Here is a 15,608-nt window from a genome sequence, read left to right as displayed (position 1 = left end):
ATACAATAACACTAAATGTTCCCGAGTGTGTGAATATGAGTGTGAATGTTGTCTATCTGTGTTGGCCCTGTGATGAGGTGTATCCCGCCTTCCTCCCGAATGCAGCTGGGATAGGCTCCAGCCACCCTGTAACCCGCTGTAGAAAAGGGATGGATGGAATTATGGATTGACACTGTCCAAGATGATCTAATCCAACAGCATTCGTTCTATTGTGGTTGTTAAACCAAGGCAGGAGGTGCGCGCGCACTCATCTGCCACTTCATTGGGTACATGTGGTGCCATTAAACTGACTGATAAAATAAGCATATTACTGAATATTCCTTTTCGTCCCTTTTAAAATTGTTGACGGAGGACTAAAGGTTCCAGAAGCGTCCACAAGATGGCAGTCTATAAGTACAGATGAGCGATGGGTGGACGCAAAGTGGTGCAAATAAACTTTTCTTTATATGTCTATTGCCGCTGTAACAAAGTGCGCAATCCACGGTGTGTGGATGTGCTACTGCGCGAACTGCAGTCTTTTTCTTGCTTCATTTCCTGCTGTTCCTCTTTGTTTCCACACTTCTCACTCTTTGCAGGGAGGATTGTGTTGTGATGCAGGCACACACACCTCTCTGCCATCTGCGTGTGCTGTGGTCTGCTACACTGGGAACAGTTGGGGGGGCAAGCGAGTGGAAGCGAAAGTGTCTCATGGCTCTTCTTTCCCTTCCCCTTTTCCACGCGTGCTCCTGCTGCGCTTTCACCGCAATCATCTTCTCACTTTTACACCTCACACTTGCTTGGAATAGTGCTTCAAATTAATGGTAAATAGGTGTGCAAATGTTGCATTTGGTCGGGGGAAATGCAATTTAGATTTCCTCCATTTTTTATGGGCTATCTCTTGAAGGACTTTTCATAGGCAGCTTAAGCAATTTGAACACAAATGCCCTTTTCCCCATTTAGACAGCAGGCAAAAGTGGCTTCTTTAACAGGCTAAGCGATAAGAAATAGCAGCCCTAAGCAGCAGAAGGTCTGTGGAAACCATTATTGGGGCTTGTATGTATTTAAAAAAATGTTTGACTTAGCGAGGGCCTGGTGCCACCTCAGGGTGACAAAAGCTCATTTGGAGTCATTAGTGAAGAAAACATGTCTTTCTTTTAGAGCAGATGAGCATAATTTAGGCTATTTGCTACCTGTATAATTATCAAAGCAGTGCTGGAAATTCATTTCTACTTCTAGACTGCAAATGGCATCGAGGCCACAATTTTGACGATACCAACCTTCCTGTTTTTCCCGAGAAATCCCGTTTTTTTTGCCTTTGTTTACCGGCGTCTTCCGGTCAAATAGTTTTCACAGATTTTGCGTTCCATGAAGAAAAAAATCTTTAAAAGTTGCCTTCTCATCATCATCATCATTTCTTTTTATTCCTTTCATGAAAATGCATATATACAAGCCACGTACAGTTCATACTTTCATTGTTTTTTGTTTCTTATACATTTCCATGATAAGAAAGGAGCAGATAGAAGAAACATATTCTTATATTTATCTGCCCCCTTTTTTAAAACAAATTATTTTAGATGACTTTATTACTATTCCCTCCACCAACACCCGAACTCCAACATGTTTTTAAATTTTCGTTTAAGCATTTTCACAATGAAACGTCCAATCAAAATCAAAAATCAGTTTGATATAATGCCAGTTGTCTCTTTTTGTAACTCTTTTTAAATTAAAAAATATTCGTTCAACTTTTTAAGTGTTTCCTTAGAGAATTCCATGCTTTCACACCAGCATCAGACAAGCACATTTGTTTCAAATTTGTTCGCACTCTTGGATGTTTAAAGTCATACGGCCTTCTGTGATTCTCATCTTCAAACGTGAACACACATAACTTTTGTAAGTCCTTCGGAAGAACTTTATTCTTAGCTTTCTTGCTTATTTCTCCAGTCGGTCCGTTTGATTTAAGCTTATGCTCAATGGCCTTGTGGTTAGAGTGTCCGCCCTGAGATCGGTAGGTCGTGAGTTCAAACCCAGGCCGAGTCATACCAAAGACTATAAAAATGGGACCCATTATCTCCCTGCTTGGCACTCGGCATCAAGGGTTGGAATTGGGGGTTAAATCACCAAAATGATTCCCTAGTGCGGCCACTGCTGCTGCTCACTGCTCCCCTCACCTCCCAGGGGATGGGTCAAATGCAGAGGGTAATTTCACCACACCTAGTGTGTGTGTGACTATCAGTTGTACTTTACCTTTAACTTTAAGCCTCGACGACACTTGGGAGGGAACTCGTAACAGGCAGCCCGGCTCGTCGCATGTTCGGTGATTCAATCAAATCAACAACGCGAGACAAGTGGATGACGTAGAGACGGAAAACACATCCCCGCACAAATTCCAAACCCTGTGTAAATATCTTCACACATTTGAAACATATTATTTTTACCCCAAGAAGAACAGGCAGGTCACTCATTCTCATGCTTTTTTTAAGATCTGTAAAATCGGGGCAGAAATGACGAGAGCCAGCTTGAAAAATATGCTGTGAAGTAGCCCAGAATTGTGTTTTATTTTTATTTACGCAATATAACAAAGGTCCTCCATAGGAAGCCTTATATTTGGCCCTCTAGCTTATATCCGTGGGAGTCAGAGTGGATAGCTCAGTTATTAGTAACACTGTCTTTTGTTGCAAGGGACATTTAATGATCCCTGGTTAGGGCATTCATTATTTATTAATATCTTAAATTGGTTTAACTGCTATTTGTGACAAAAATTGTAATCCGTGGACATTCCCTGTATTTTGATATGAAAATGTTGACAGGCATACTTTTAACACCCCTGTGTTATCATTAAAAGACACAGCAAACTTACAACCAAAAGTAATATACCTTTATTGCTAAATTAGTGTCAATTCTTAAATGATGCATACCATTTTCTACATCGTTATTGCAGCTGGCAACATTGCAGCGATGTGTGCATAGTACTCAATTGTTGATGACAGATGATAACAACCAAACCCAACACCCCCCCCCCCCCCCCCCACCCCACCCCCTCCACACCCCAGATTGTAAATAATGTAAATAATTCAATGTGATGATCTTGTGTGATGACTGTATTATGATGATAGTATATATCTGTATCATGAATCAATTTAAGTGGAACCCGACTTAAACAAGTTGAAAAACGTATTCGGGTGTTACCATTTAGTGGTCAATTGTACGGAATATGTACTTCACTGTGCAATCTACTAATAAAAGTCTCAATCAATCAATCAAACCAATAGGCGTCGGCCGATAACAAATTTTGCTCGACAATATACTGACTTACAAATTATTGCCGCTAAACGATATTATTGCCATAATTTTTTTTAGACCAAATTAACCACTGATGTAATGACAATACATGATGATAATAAAAGTATACCCTTTCAAATTTCAATTAAATAGTATTTCTCGTATATTTTAACATTGTAATTGATATGTGAACTTTTAAATACCAAGTTAAATAAAACAACAACAATTAATACAAATAAAATATACTTTGTCTGCAAGCTAAATTTTGCACTTGAATATAAAATTATATCCAAAGTCAATAAAGTAGGTTCTGTCTCTGTTAAGGAGGGGGGGAGACCCACAAATATACACAACCAAAACTATAAACAAAATGGCTAAATAAAGTTATTGTGATCAAAATGATCACAACTTTCATTATTATCCTGGTATTGTTGAATGTGCTCCAAAAGTACTTATACACACACTAAAATATATTAACCAAGTTGTGTTATTTTAATAACTAAAATAAATAGACACAATATACTTTCTTGGTATAGCTCGGTTGGTAGAGCGGCCGTGCCAGCAACTTTAGGGTTGCAGGTTCGATCCCCGCTTCCGCCATCCCAGTCACTGCCGTTGTGTCCTTGGGCAAGACACTTTACCCACCTGCTCCCAGTGCCACCCACACTGGTTTAAATGTAACTTAGATATTGGGCTTCACAATGTAAAGCGCTTTGAGTCACTTGAGAAAAAGCGCTATATAAATGTAAATCACTTCACGTCACACTTCACAAAGTATTGCTTAAAATGAATAGTAGATTCTAGATGTATTCAGTATATTTTTGTTCTGTCTAGCGTTTTCATTAGTAAACCAACAGCCCTGAGCTTGCGTGTAGTGATGTCTGCCAAAATGTTCTATTGATATTACGATAGCACAATCGCTTTGAAAGGTTTGCAAAAATTTATGACACTTGATTCGGAAATTTCGTCTGAAGATCTTTGACCATCAATCCTGACTCCATAATTGTGACAATGCACGCAGTTGGATACAAATCTTGCTAGCCCAAAACCCCAGCGTGAAAGGATGCTATCACTCGGGTACCACCTTCAGTCTGCGGCGGCCATATTTCATGACATAGCACAGAAGCTTAGGAGGCAATCAAGCATATTTAGCCATCTTCACCTCTCACAGTCTCGCTCTCTCTCACACACACACACCCTCCCTTCGTAAAGCAATTATTACTCCCCAGTTTTTTACTGTGCCTCGCCATGGGGAAAATGAAGCGCCGTACTTATCAGTTCAATGCATACACAAGTGACTGGGATGGAGGGCGCGTGCGGATGCGATTCGGCACGGCCGGCGAGGGCTTCCGACGCAGCGCGATCAGCACATTTTCAGGGGTTAGCGGATGGGAGATACAGATATAACCATAAACATGTCACCAAAAAAAAGCTTATTTGCATTCATATTGGAGAGTCAAATTGATGCGAGGAGGAGGTCAGACAGGGAAGGTGAGGGTTTATGACCTGTGTATAGCTACCGCTGTCAGACGCTCTGATCTATTGGGCCGGCCAGCCTTGTCGGGCTTTATGTCTGATTATATTATCATGGCTGACAATCAATGCTGGTGAATGATCGCAAATGCACAAAAGGGGGACGGACCGAAGAAAGCTAACTGAAGACACGGTGCATATCAGTTGATAAGATTTCCTGAGTGGTATAAAATTGGCTACTTGGGCAATTTGGACAATTCTCCACAAGTTTCTGTGTTAGAGGTGCCCCAAACTTTTTGCCTGCAAGAGCCAAAGTAAAAATGTGCCAATGGGCCACAGGCCAAACACAGCAATTTAAAGCATGAATCATCATTAGCCTAATAGTAAAAGTAAATAAAAAGTTACGTTAATTAGTGCAAATAACATGGACAGATGGCAACTAGTTAGCTTTGAGGACATGCTGTCAATGATTGCATAAGCTTGAAAGAAGTCAATATGAATATGTATCCAATTTGGGAGGACACCCTTTAATGGGCCAAACAAAACCACTCGCCGGGTGAAATTTAACCCACAGGCCCCACTTTGGGCACCTCTGTTCTGTGTTAGCTTTTTATGCTAATTTGTGGAAACCGTTCAGAGGAGAGTATTTGAATATTACCAGGACATGACATGTTATCCACAAACAATCATAATAGTTTTCCAAGTCTAACATTCCCAAGAATGATGCTACCTGTTCAATCGACAGGTATAAAATTGGCAAGCACGACATTTCGGAAACTTTCGTTTGGGGAAACAGTTTAATGTGCTTTGTTAGGATACGTCGTGCTGTCCAAAAAGAATCAGCAGTGTTTTTGTAAGCACAATATTCCAGTGAAAAATGCCAATTGCCACAAATGTTTTGGACACTTCACTTCTCGTGTCCATGCAAGTGTGTGGCAGCAGTTGGTAGGATGCAATTTGAGCAATACCAGGAAACGTTTTCTAATGTCTGAAGAGAATGGTTGTAGTTTTCTAAGACGAACAGTACCAAGAAAAACAAAGTCACATACTGTATCCTAAATACACATCTAGACTAGTTTGTGTGAACAATTTGAGAAACAGCATTTGATCATTACCAGGACATAGCTTGTTGACAATTGACTGGTCCAAAGACAATATGGATAATTTTCAAAGCCAAACATTTTGAAGAAAAAGGCCAAGTGTCATATATGTTTTGGAAACTTATATGCTAGTTTCTTAACTAGTTTGGTGAACATTAAAGTATTCAAGAAACTTTATTGTCATACAAGCACACAGACGGCACCAAATCATTTAAGACTAACCATGCCAAGAAAACACGTTTAACCTTCACAGATAGACAATGGACAATACAAATTAGGAAACAGCATTTGATTCTTACCAGGATATACGATGCTGTCTTTTGATTTGACCTACTATCATGCATGGAAATCCACAAAATCTTAATGTCTCGTCCTCACCCTGCATTTATTTGTTGCCCATTCATCCAAAAGAGAATGTGTGAGGTCAGACAGAATGTTGGACTCATCCAGCCATGTCTTAATGGACTGTGGAGATTTGTGTCAGAGTATCGCTCCAGTGGTGTTCCCCCGCAAAACTGTCTCTAAAAGCTTGAAACTATTGTAGAATTAACCAACATGTCCCAAAACAAACATCTTTCTGTTCCTGAATGTCCTCTTGTCCTCTCCAAAACTCTGAATAAGCAACTTAATATTCACTATGAGCAGTGCGGAGCTTATTTAAAGCAACTTTTCCATCAGCGGGATGACATTCACACAGAAAATTGACTTGGAATTAACTTTTGTGTGTGTGTGTGTGTGTGTGTGTGTGTGTGTGTGTGTGTGTGTGTGTGTGTGTGTTGGGGGTGTGGGGGAGGTCCAAGAATACTAAAATCACAACGTTCCCTAATCATCTCATTTGACTTGGCCATGAACGCATTTGAAAAATTAGAGGAGCCAAATTAAAGCTCACTCAAACATGCTCAATTCAATTCAGTTCAATTCAGTCAGTTCCTTTTTTGCACCCGCAGCATATATCTTTCAGTCCTGTTTGATGATCAAGAAAATAGCCTCAGAAAATCTTTCTTTCCTGTGTTTTTTACTCTTTTAGTCACAAAGCAAGTCCATACTTTGCAAAAAAAATCCCTCTTTCCTTTTGACTCCTTGCAATAAACCCACCTTTTTGTGTGTGTGTGAGAGTGATGAATGCAGTAAAAGTGGCCACTTTGCACAGGTAACTACACACACTGATGAAGCCATTTATCTCCATGCTTTTCTCTCTCTTGTTTATGCAGTTCTCTTTCCTGAGACAACCCTGACAACATGAGGCCCGCGGCAGGTAAGACTCGTCTTTTTTCAATTTCACGCCACGTGTCAGCTCGGTTTTTTAAAAGCAATGCCATGAAATGTGGCTGCTGCAGACTGAAGCCGCAAGATTTGCATCCAACAGTGCAGATTTTTAAGAATTTGTTTGTGGTAGAGCAGATTATGACCGGTCGCGGACAAAGTTTTTGAAGCAAATACGATGTCCTAATCATACCACATCATTACGTCTACCAGGACATGCTGTCCATAATCCGCAGAGAATCAGCATGATATATTACGCAACCTGTCACAGACATTTGGACACTTCTGTATTAGTTTAAATGCTAGTTTGTAGGAACAGTTTGCTGTTTGATAATTACTGGGACATGAAATTATGTACAATGATTGGTTTAGTTTATTCTCAATCAACATTTTCCAAAACAACAGCAACTCTCAGAGGGAGTAGTGGCTATTATCATCATCATCATCATCATCATAAGCTTAAAAAAGAGTAGTGAAAATGTCAGGTGATATCAATTCAAGTACTCTGTCGGTGGAGGGGAGAGGTCCGAGGGGGGTGGACTATATCTGGCAACCCTAAAGCTTTTTTATTTTATTTTTTTATTTTTAAGTGACAGACTGGCACTGATGGGACCAGACTGGGACCGCTCGGGCCTAGCGAGCCTGATTGATAGAGTGTGATGAGACTGTCACTGAGCACGCAGAGATAGGCCAGATGAAGAGAGAGGGAAGTGGGCGGATAGGACAGATATAACAGGAGGAAATACATCTGAGAGCATGTGAAGGATGAAGTGAACGCGTGAGGGATGGGGCACTGCTTTTTTAGATTCAGTCCACACTAAAATGTTAGAAATTCTATGATTGTTTGCATTTACAGTATAATTTGTTTATACCATAGGGAAATAATAGAAATCGGATTAAATCTGTTCCGGGTGAAACTGTAGCCTTTATTAAGCTGCGGGGTTGAGCGTAAATCGAAGTTCTCGTGTGCATGTAATGTAATATTTTTTTAATTATTCTTATTATATTTTTAATGTTAGCCATATCGCGCTAATCGCTGTTCGCAAGCCAAATCCAGCCTGTAAATTACATGACTCCGAATTCAGTTCAAAGGGCCGCGGCAAACAGCACTCTTCTCATATTGAGGATCTTTGGCTCGCGTTTTTGCAAAAGGGCCTCAAAAACAGCAGAGCGCTTCCTTCATATTGGGAATGTGACTAGTAGGCATTGCATTGGCCTTACATACAAGGTAAGCTCGGTTGGTAAAGCTTATTTTCAACCCGCAACTTGAGGGTTCCTGGTTAGATCCCCATCTTCCGCCATCCTAATGTCCTTGAGCAAGAAACTTCACCCTTGCTCCTGATGGGTTGTGGTTAGGGCCTTGCATGGCAGCTCTCGCATCAGTTAATGGGTGAATGTGGAAATAGTGTCAAAGCGCTTTGAGTACCTTGAAGGTAGAAAAGCACGATAAAAGTATAACCCATTTATCATTTATAGTGATTTGAATAGGAATTTGGTCGTAAAATAAATATGCCCAACATTTTGTAGTAGGTCCAAATACAAACCCCAAAACCAGTGAAGTTGGCACATTGTGTAAATCGTTAATAAAAACAGAAAACAGTGATTTGCAAATCCTTTTCAACCTATATTAAATTGAATAGATTGCAAAGACAAGATACTTAATGTTCGAACTGGAAAACTTGCAAATATTAGCTCATTTGGAATTCAATGCCTGCAACATGTTTCAAAAAAGCTGGCACAAGTGGCAAAAAAGACTGAGAAAGTTGAGGAATGCTCATCAAACACTTATTTAGAACATCCCACAGGTGAACATGCTAATTGGGAACAGATGGGTGCCATGATTGGGTATAAAAGCAGCTTCCATGAAATGTTCAGTCATTCACAAACAAGGATGGGACGAGGGTCACCACTTTCTGAACAAATGCTTGAGTAAATTGTCAAACAGTTTAAGAACAACATTTCTCAACGAGCTATTGCAAGGAATTTAGGGATTTCACCATTTAAGGTCTGTAATATCATCAAAAGGTTCAGAGAATCTGGAGAAATCACTGTACGTACGCGATGATATTACTGACCTTCGATCCCTCAGGTGGTACTGCATCAAAAAGTGACATCAGTGTGTAAAGGATATCACCATATGGGCTTAGGAACACTTCAGAAAACCACTGTCAGTAACTACAGTTGGTCGCTACATCTGTAAGTGCAAGTTAAAACTCTACTATGCAAAGCCAACGCCATTTATCAACAACACCCAGAAACGCTTCGCTGGGCACGAGCTCATCTAAGATGAAAAGTGGAAAAATGTTCTGTGGTCTGATGAGTCCACATTTCAAATAGTTTTTGGAAACGGTGGACGTCGTGTCCTCCGGAACAAAGAGGGGAAAGAATCATCCGGATTGTTATAGGCGTGATGGTATGGGGGTGCATTAGTGCCCAAGGCATGGGTAACTTACACATCTGTGAAGGCACCATTAATGCTGAAAGGTTTTGGAGCAACATATGTTGCCATCCAAGCAACGTTACCATGGACGCCCCTGCTTATTTCAGCAAGACAATGCCAAGCCACGTGTTACATCAACGTGGCTTCATAGTAAAAGAGTGCGGGTACTAGACTGGCCTGCCTGTAGTCCAGACCTGTCTCCCATTGAAAATGTGTGGCGCAATATGAAGCCTAAAATACCACAAGAGACCCTGGACTGTTGAACAACTTAAGCTGTACATCAAGCAAGAATGGGAAATAATTCCACCTGAAAAGCTTCAAAAATCTCCTCAGTTACCAAACGTTTACTGAGTGTTGTTAAAAGGAAAGGCCATGTAACACAGTGGTAAAAATGCTCCTTTTTTGCAATGTGTTGCTGCCATTAAATTCTAAGTTAATGATTATTTGCAAAAAAAAACATTGTTTCTCAGTTCGAACATTAAATATATTGTATTTGGAGTATATTCAACTGAATATAAGTTGAAAAGAATTAGCAAATCATTGTATTCTGTTTTATTTACGAATTACACAACGTGCCAACTTCACTGGTTTTGGATTTTGTACCACAACACACTCTGAACATCTGTTTGGGACACTGTATTAAATGTTGGACTAAAAAGCGCCTGTTTCTGGGAATTTATGATTTCAAACTCAATACCAATGCCATGTTTTTTGTACTTTTGTTCTTGCTCGAGGAGGTAGGCTGATTCATCAAACGTTATTATTAGTGCTTGCGCACGTGACACAGACATAGACAGAGGAATATGTATGTGTTTTTCCAAGCTGGTCCAGAAGTCCTGACTCTTTGCTGCTATGTTACTAAAGGCTATAAAGCAGCCAGGTGAAATGAGCAATTCCTATTCAGGGACAGCAAGAAATATCTGCTCACTTTGGCAGATCAATGCTCTCTCTCTTTGACTGCACTGCTGCAAAGTGCATGTATGTGTTGAGGTAAGGTGTGTTGTGTGCACATTTGATAATATTTGCCAAAGCTTTTTCCAGTGAGTGCTCGGGACGGGCAGGGTATTGTGGGCTTGCATAGAATCAAAATACATGTGGTGTCACATCCCCGCTCCCACAGTACAATATATGAACATGTTTATCCAATGAACCAATAGGGCAGGGGTCAGGAACCTTTTTGGCTGAGAGAGCCATGAAAGCCAAATATTATAAAAACGTATTTCCGTGAGAGCCATATAATATTTTTTAACACTGAATACAACTAATTACGTGCATTTTTAGAGTATAATAAGTATCTTATTCTTTTTAATAAAATTGTTATTCTGAAGCTAACCAATAATAAATAAAATACTTACTTGAACAGATGCGGTAGAAAACGGATGGAAGAAAATGCATAAGAATGTTTTATATTTTGAGCGTTATTTTTAACACTGTGATTACCAGCGGAATTATTCATTATCGTGTTAAGCAATGTCAGCTAAGATTTATCTGAGAGCCAGACGCGGTCATCAAAAGAGCCACATCTGGCTCGAGAGCCATAGGTTCCCTACCCCTGCAATAGGGGATTAAATAAAGTTGTTCATTGAAAAACATAGTCTGTAAGAGATGCTTGTTACAAGCTGGACTAACTTCCTATTGGATAAAGACATTGTTATATTAGCATTGTGCATAAATATTACTGTATTAGAAATATTGTCAAACATTCCGATTGTTTTATGTTAAAATACATTCATTTACACTGCTATTGTGAATTAAAACTATTTGTTTTTTGCATTATTTTATGTTTCATTATTATTCAAATAATATTTGTATTTATATAACAATATAAATTAAAGGCTATGCTGCTGCTACAGTATGCTCTGAGTTATTTAAAAATTGCGTGACAATTACATTCAGCCGTCCCGGTAAGGTCTATTCAAGTGTACTGGAGAGGAGGCTACGCCGGATAGTCGAACCTCGGATTCAGGAGGAACAGTGTGGTTTTCGTCCTGGTCGTGGAACTGTGAACCAGCTCTATACTCTCGGCAGGGTCCTTGAGGGTGCATGGGAGTTTGCCCAACCAGTCTGCATGTGCTTTGTGGACTTGGAGAAGACATTCGACCGTGTCCCTCGGGAAGTCCTGTGGGGAGTGCTCAGAGAGGTATCGGACTGTCTGATTGTGGCGGTCCGCTCCCTGTACGACCAGTGTCAGAGCTTGGTCCGCATTACCGGCAGTAAGTCGGACACGTTTCCAGTGAGGACTGGACTCCGCCAGGGATGCCCTTTGTCACCGATTCTGTTCATAACTTTTATGGACAGAATTTATAGGTGCAGTCAGGCCGTTGAGGGGATCCGGTTTGGTGGCTGCAGGATTAGGTCTCTGTTTTTTGCAGATGATGTGGTCCTGATGGCTTCATCGCAGCCGAGTGTGAAGCGGCTGGGATGAAAATCAGCACCTCCTATTCCGAGTTCATGGTTCTCGCCCGAAAAAGGGTCGAGTGCCATCTCCGGGTTGGGGAGGAGACCCTGCCCCAAGTGGAGGAGTTCAAGTACCTCGTCTTGTTCATGAGTGAGGGAAGAGTGGATTGTGAGATCGACAGGCGGATCGGTGTAGCGTCTTCAGCAATGCGGACGCTGTATCGATTTGTTGTGGTGAAGAAGGAGCTGAGCCGGAAGGCAAAGCTCTCAATTTACCGGTCGATAGACGTTCCCATCCTCACCTATGGTCATGAGCTTTGGGTTATGACCGAAAGGACAAGATCACGGGTACAAGCGGCTGAAATGAGTTTCCTCCACCGGGTGGCGGGGCTCTCCCTTAGAGATAGGGTGAGAAGCTCTGCCATCCGGGAGGAGCTCAAAGTAAAGCCGCTGCTCCTTCACATCGAGAGGAGCCAGATGAGGTGGTTCGGGCATCTGGTCAGGATGCCACCTGAACGCCTCCCTAAGAAGGTGTTTAAGGCACGTCCGACCGGTAGGAGGCCACGGGGAAGACCCAGGACACGTTGGGAAGACTGTCTCCCGGCTGGCCTGGGAACGCCTCGGGATCCCCTGGGAAGAGCTGGATGAAGTGGCTGGGAAGAGGGAAGTTTGGGCTTCCCTGCTTAGGCTGCAGCCCCCGTGACCTGACCTCAGATAAGCGGAAGAAGATGGATGGATGGATGGATGGATGGATGGATGGACAATTACATGCACAGAGCCTTAATTATGCAATGCTGTAAAAAACTACCTTGATTGGTTATTGGTTTCAAAAGCAATCCATGACCAAATATATTAGTTAAGGCCATAAAAACAGCCATTAAGGTTGTTATGTATTCCAAAAAATACTGTTAGACCTTACTTATAAAAACATAAAAGAAAGCCAAGAATGTGTGCAAGTGTGCTTGCAGTATAAGCAGAATATAGAGTGCATACTGTCAGTTGTCAAGAAAGTAATGAACAGCTATTCCCGCTTTGAAATGTCAGACGTCCACTTTCGGCAAGTATAAAACATCACATGCAGGCAAGACAAGGCACCTTCTCTGTTTCACACATAGCGATAGGGACTAAAGTGGCCCAAGAAGGAGTGTCTGTCCACACGTCAAATCGAGGAAAAATAGGAAACACTTGCAAAGAGTGGATTCCATTTTGGCAAGACACATAATAACAGCTGTTCAACACAAGTGAAGTGCAAGGCAAAGGAAGCACAAAGATAGGCGGGCAAAACAAGAGAGACCACTGTAATGATAGTGTTGGGAAAGCTTGCTCAATAGGAGCTAGCGGGCTGAGGCAGCACTCTCAAATAACACACATCGAGAAATCATCAGGATTGTGCGAATGCATTCAAGCTGACAGAATTAAAATGGACGATTTGCTCACACAGTGCTCGGACAAGTACCGGTATTAGCTCATAAGAAGCAAGCCTGTTTTAACTTTACATTTAATTGAGACTATGCATATATTACAGTGGGGGACAGCTTTTAAGGAAAAAATACTGTACCTGGCCAAAAATAATGGTGACACACTCTAATGAACGGTCACTCTGCAAAGATTCTCACACATTCTAATAATACTTTGGACAGATTATAGAAATGTCAGCAATCTGGATGTTTTCTATGCCCTTCTGAAAACACATTTTCCACAACAACAAAATGTGTCTTTCAACGTGGTTGAGAGAAGCTTCTCACTACATCAGTCAGGGTTAAAAAACTTATTAGCTAAAGTATATTTACTTGGGGTAGAGCGATTAGTTTCAACAACAATTCGATTGGAATCATAATTTGATTTAGTCAATTTTAAGCAAAATAATTGTGAGTGTGACTGTGAAATAAATACTGAATACTGGGCACTGCAGGTACAGTTTCCTATATTCCTGTTATTTATTGTTAGGGAATTAGATGTTCATTAATTACGGATACAAACAAGCAAGGAAACAACAATTTATGACCAATCCATTCACATCTTCTTTGAAAAAAGTGCAACCAAGACTTAAGGTTTCATTAACAAGAGTAAACATTTTTTGCTCTGATTTTCAATATTCAAAACATTTTCTATAAAAGTATAGTAACCAACGTTTTAACAATAGAGTTACCTGTTACTAGGATGTATATCGATAGGATTTTATTGATACTAAACCATTATCGATATTCCTTATCGATACCGGTATTTATTAGTACTCTTGTCGGTACTATATGTAATTGCTGTAAATAAAACTGCTGCTGCTCACTGCTCCCCTCACCTCCCAGGGGGTGATCAAGGGTGATGGATCAAATGCAGAGAATAATTTCGCCACACCTAGTGTGTGTGTTTGACAATCATTGGTACTTTAACTTTAATTTTAAAAAGATGTTAAAAAAAAAATAAAATGATTATAGTGTTTATTTACACAGGAGATTAACATTATGTAACATTTAACAGCAGGAAAGGCTGATCAAGAGCTGTTTTTTTAAGTCTTAAACAAGTGAAATATGTTCGCAGTGCAAGGTATACTTCACAGATCCATCACTGCGTTTCTATTCATTACAATTACACTCAGTTGGAAATAATATTTATGTAGGCAGAGCACACACCTTTTACATGTCGTATATTGTATCATAATGTATATCATATCAAATATTTCATGTAAATCAATACAATCAATTAGCATATTAGGTAGGTTTGCAGTTAAGCAAGGTGTGTTTTGATGCCACGTACACACGGCGACGATAGACCTGTCAGCGAATGTTATCTTGCTTCTGAGCAATTTTATGGATTATTATATTACTTAAATTTTCTACTTTTTTGAGTGGATTATTTGGGCCTGTGGATGAATGGATCGCTAAACACTGGACTTTGAGTGTCTTTTGAGGAGGAAAAATACCCCATTGTGACATTAATATCACAATTTTTACATTATTTTAACTTGCCATTATTTCAACACTGGTGTTCCAACTCTTGCATTAGAAGGTGTCAAGTTATCATGAACCTACCAATGAAGATGTTTAATCTGTGGTCGGGTCCACAACTGGCTGCTGTAGTAGCAAGTGTTTTTTTCACATGGATTTATGACAAATAGTAGTCATCATATTTGCTAAGGAAACATATCACCTGACACGTAGAAGTCATTTGGGAAATGTCTGGCTCTGTATTGTGGAGTTAGTTTGGTAGTTTGAGCGTGTGTCCTGTAGGCAGGCACAGAAATGGCCCCAGAAGGGGCAGGGTGCAGATCTGCCGTGTATAGAAAGCTGGCCCCTGGCTGGCACGGCTCCATGTAGGTGAGTGTTTGTCAAGTGCATGGTAAACATGTTTTCCCCTTTTCCTCTCAATGACAGCTTCTCAGTCACATTATTCCAAATTAGAGTCTTCTTTTAGCAAAAAATGATTCCATCCGCAATTCCGATGACGTACAAATCCATGAATTTGTTTACTTCCGCGTACTCAGAAGTTGGGCGGTAAAAGTTTGACTCCCAATGGCTGTTCCGCCTCGTCTATTTTTATGCTGTGCAGCGGTATCTGAATGATTGTGACAGTGCGCGCATGTGTCATGATTACGACAGTCAGCTGGATAAAAAAGTTATGCATAGCAGTATCATTAGTCCAGAATGTTAATGTTCCGCTTGGACCGACCCAATTATGAAGCT

General features: G+C 40.6%; 1 protein-coding gene across 45 annotated transcripts in view; it reads left to right on the top strand.

The window, feature by feature from the left end:
* Positions 1 to 15,608, top strand: part of LOC133606391 (receptor-type tyrosine-protein phosphatase delta-like) — a 589,160-nt gene that overhangs the window by 238,330 nt on the left and 335,222 nt on the right. For all 45 annotated transcript variants that reach the window (XM_061960314.2, XM_061960281.2, XM_061960279.2 and 42 more), the window contains exon 6: positions 7,043 to 7,086. The gene's annotated coding sequence lies outside the window, so the exon portion shown is untranslated. The remainder of the gene's footprint in view (positions 1 to 7,042; positions 7,087 to 15,608) is intronic.

The sequence above is a fragment of the Nerophis lumbriciformis genome, linkage group LG05, assembly GCF_033978685.3.
Source record: "Nerophis lumbriciformis linkage group LG05, RoL_Nlum_v2.1, whole genome shotgun sequence".
Taxonomy (NCBI): domain Eukaryota; kingdom Metazoa; phylum Chordata; class Actinopteri; order Syngnathiformes; family Syngnathidae; genus Nerophis; species Nerophis lumbriciformis.
Note: the sequence above shows the minus strand (reverse complement) of the source record. Positions and strands in the feature narration are given on the sequence as shown.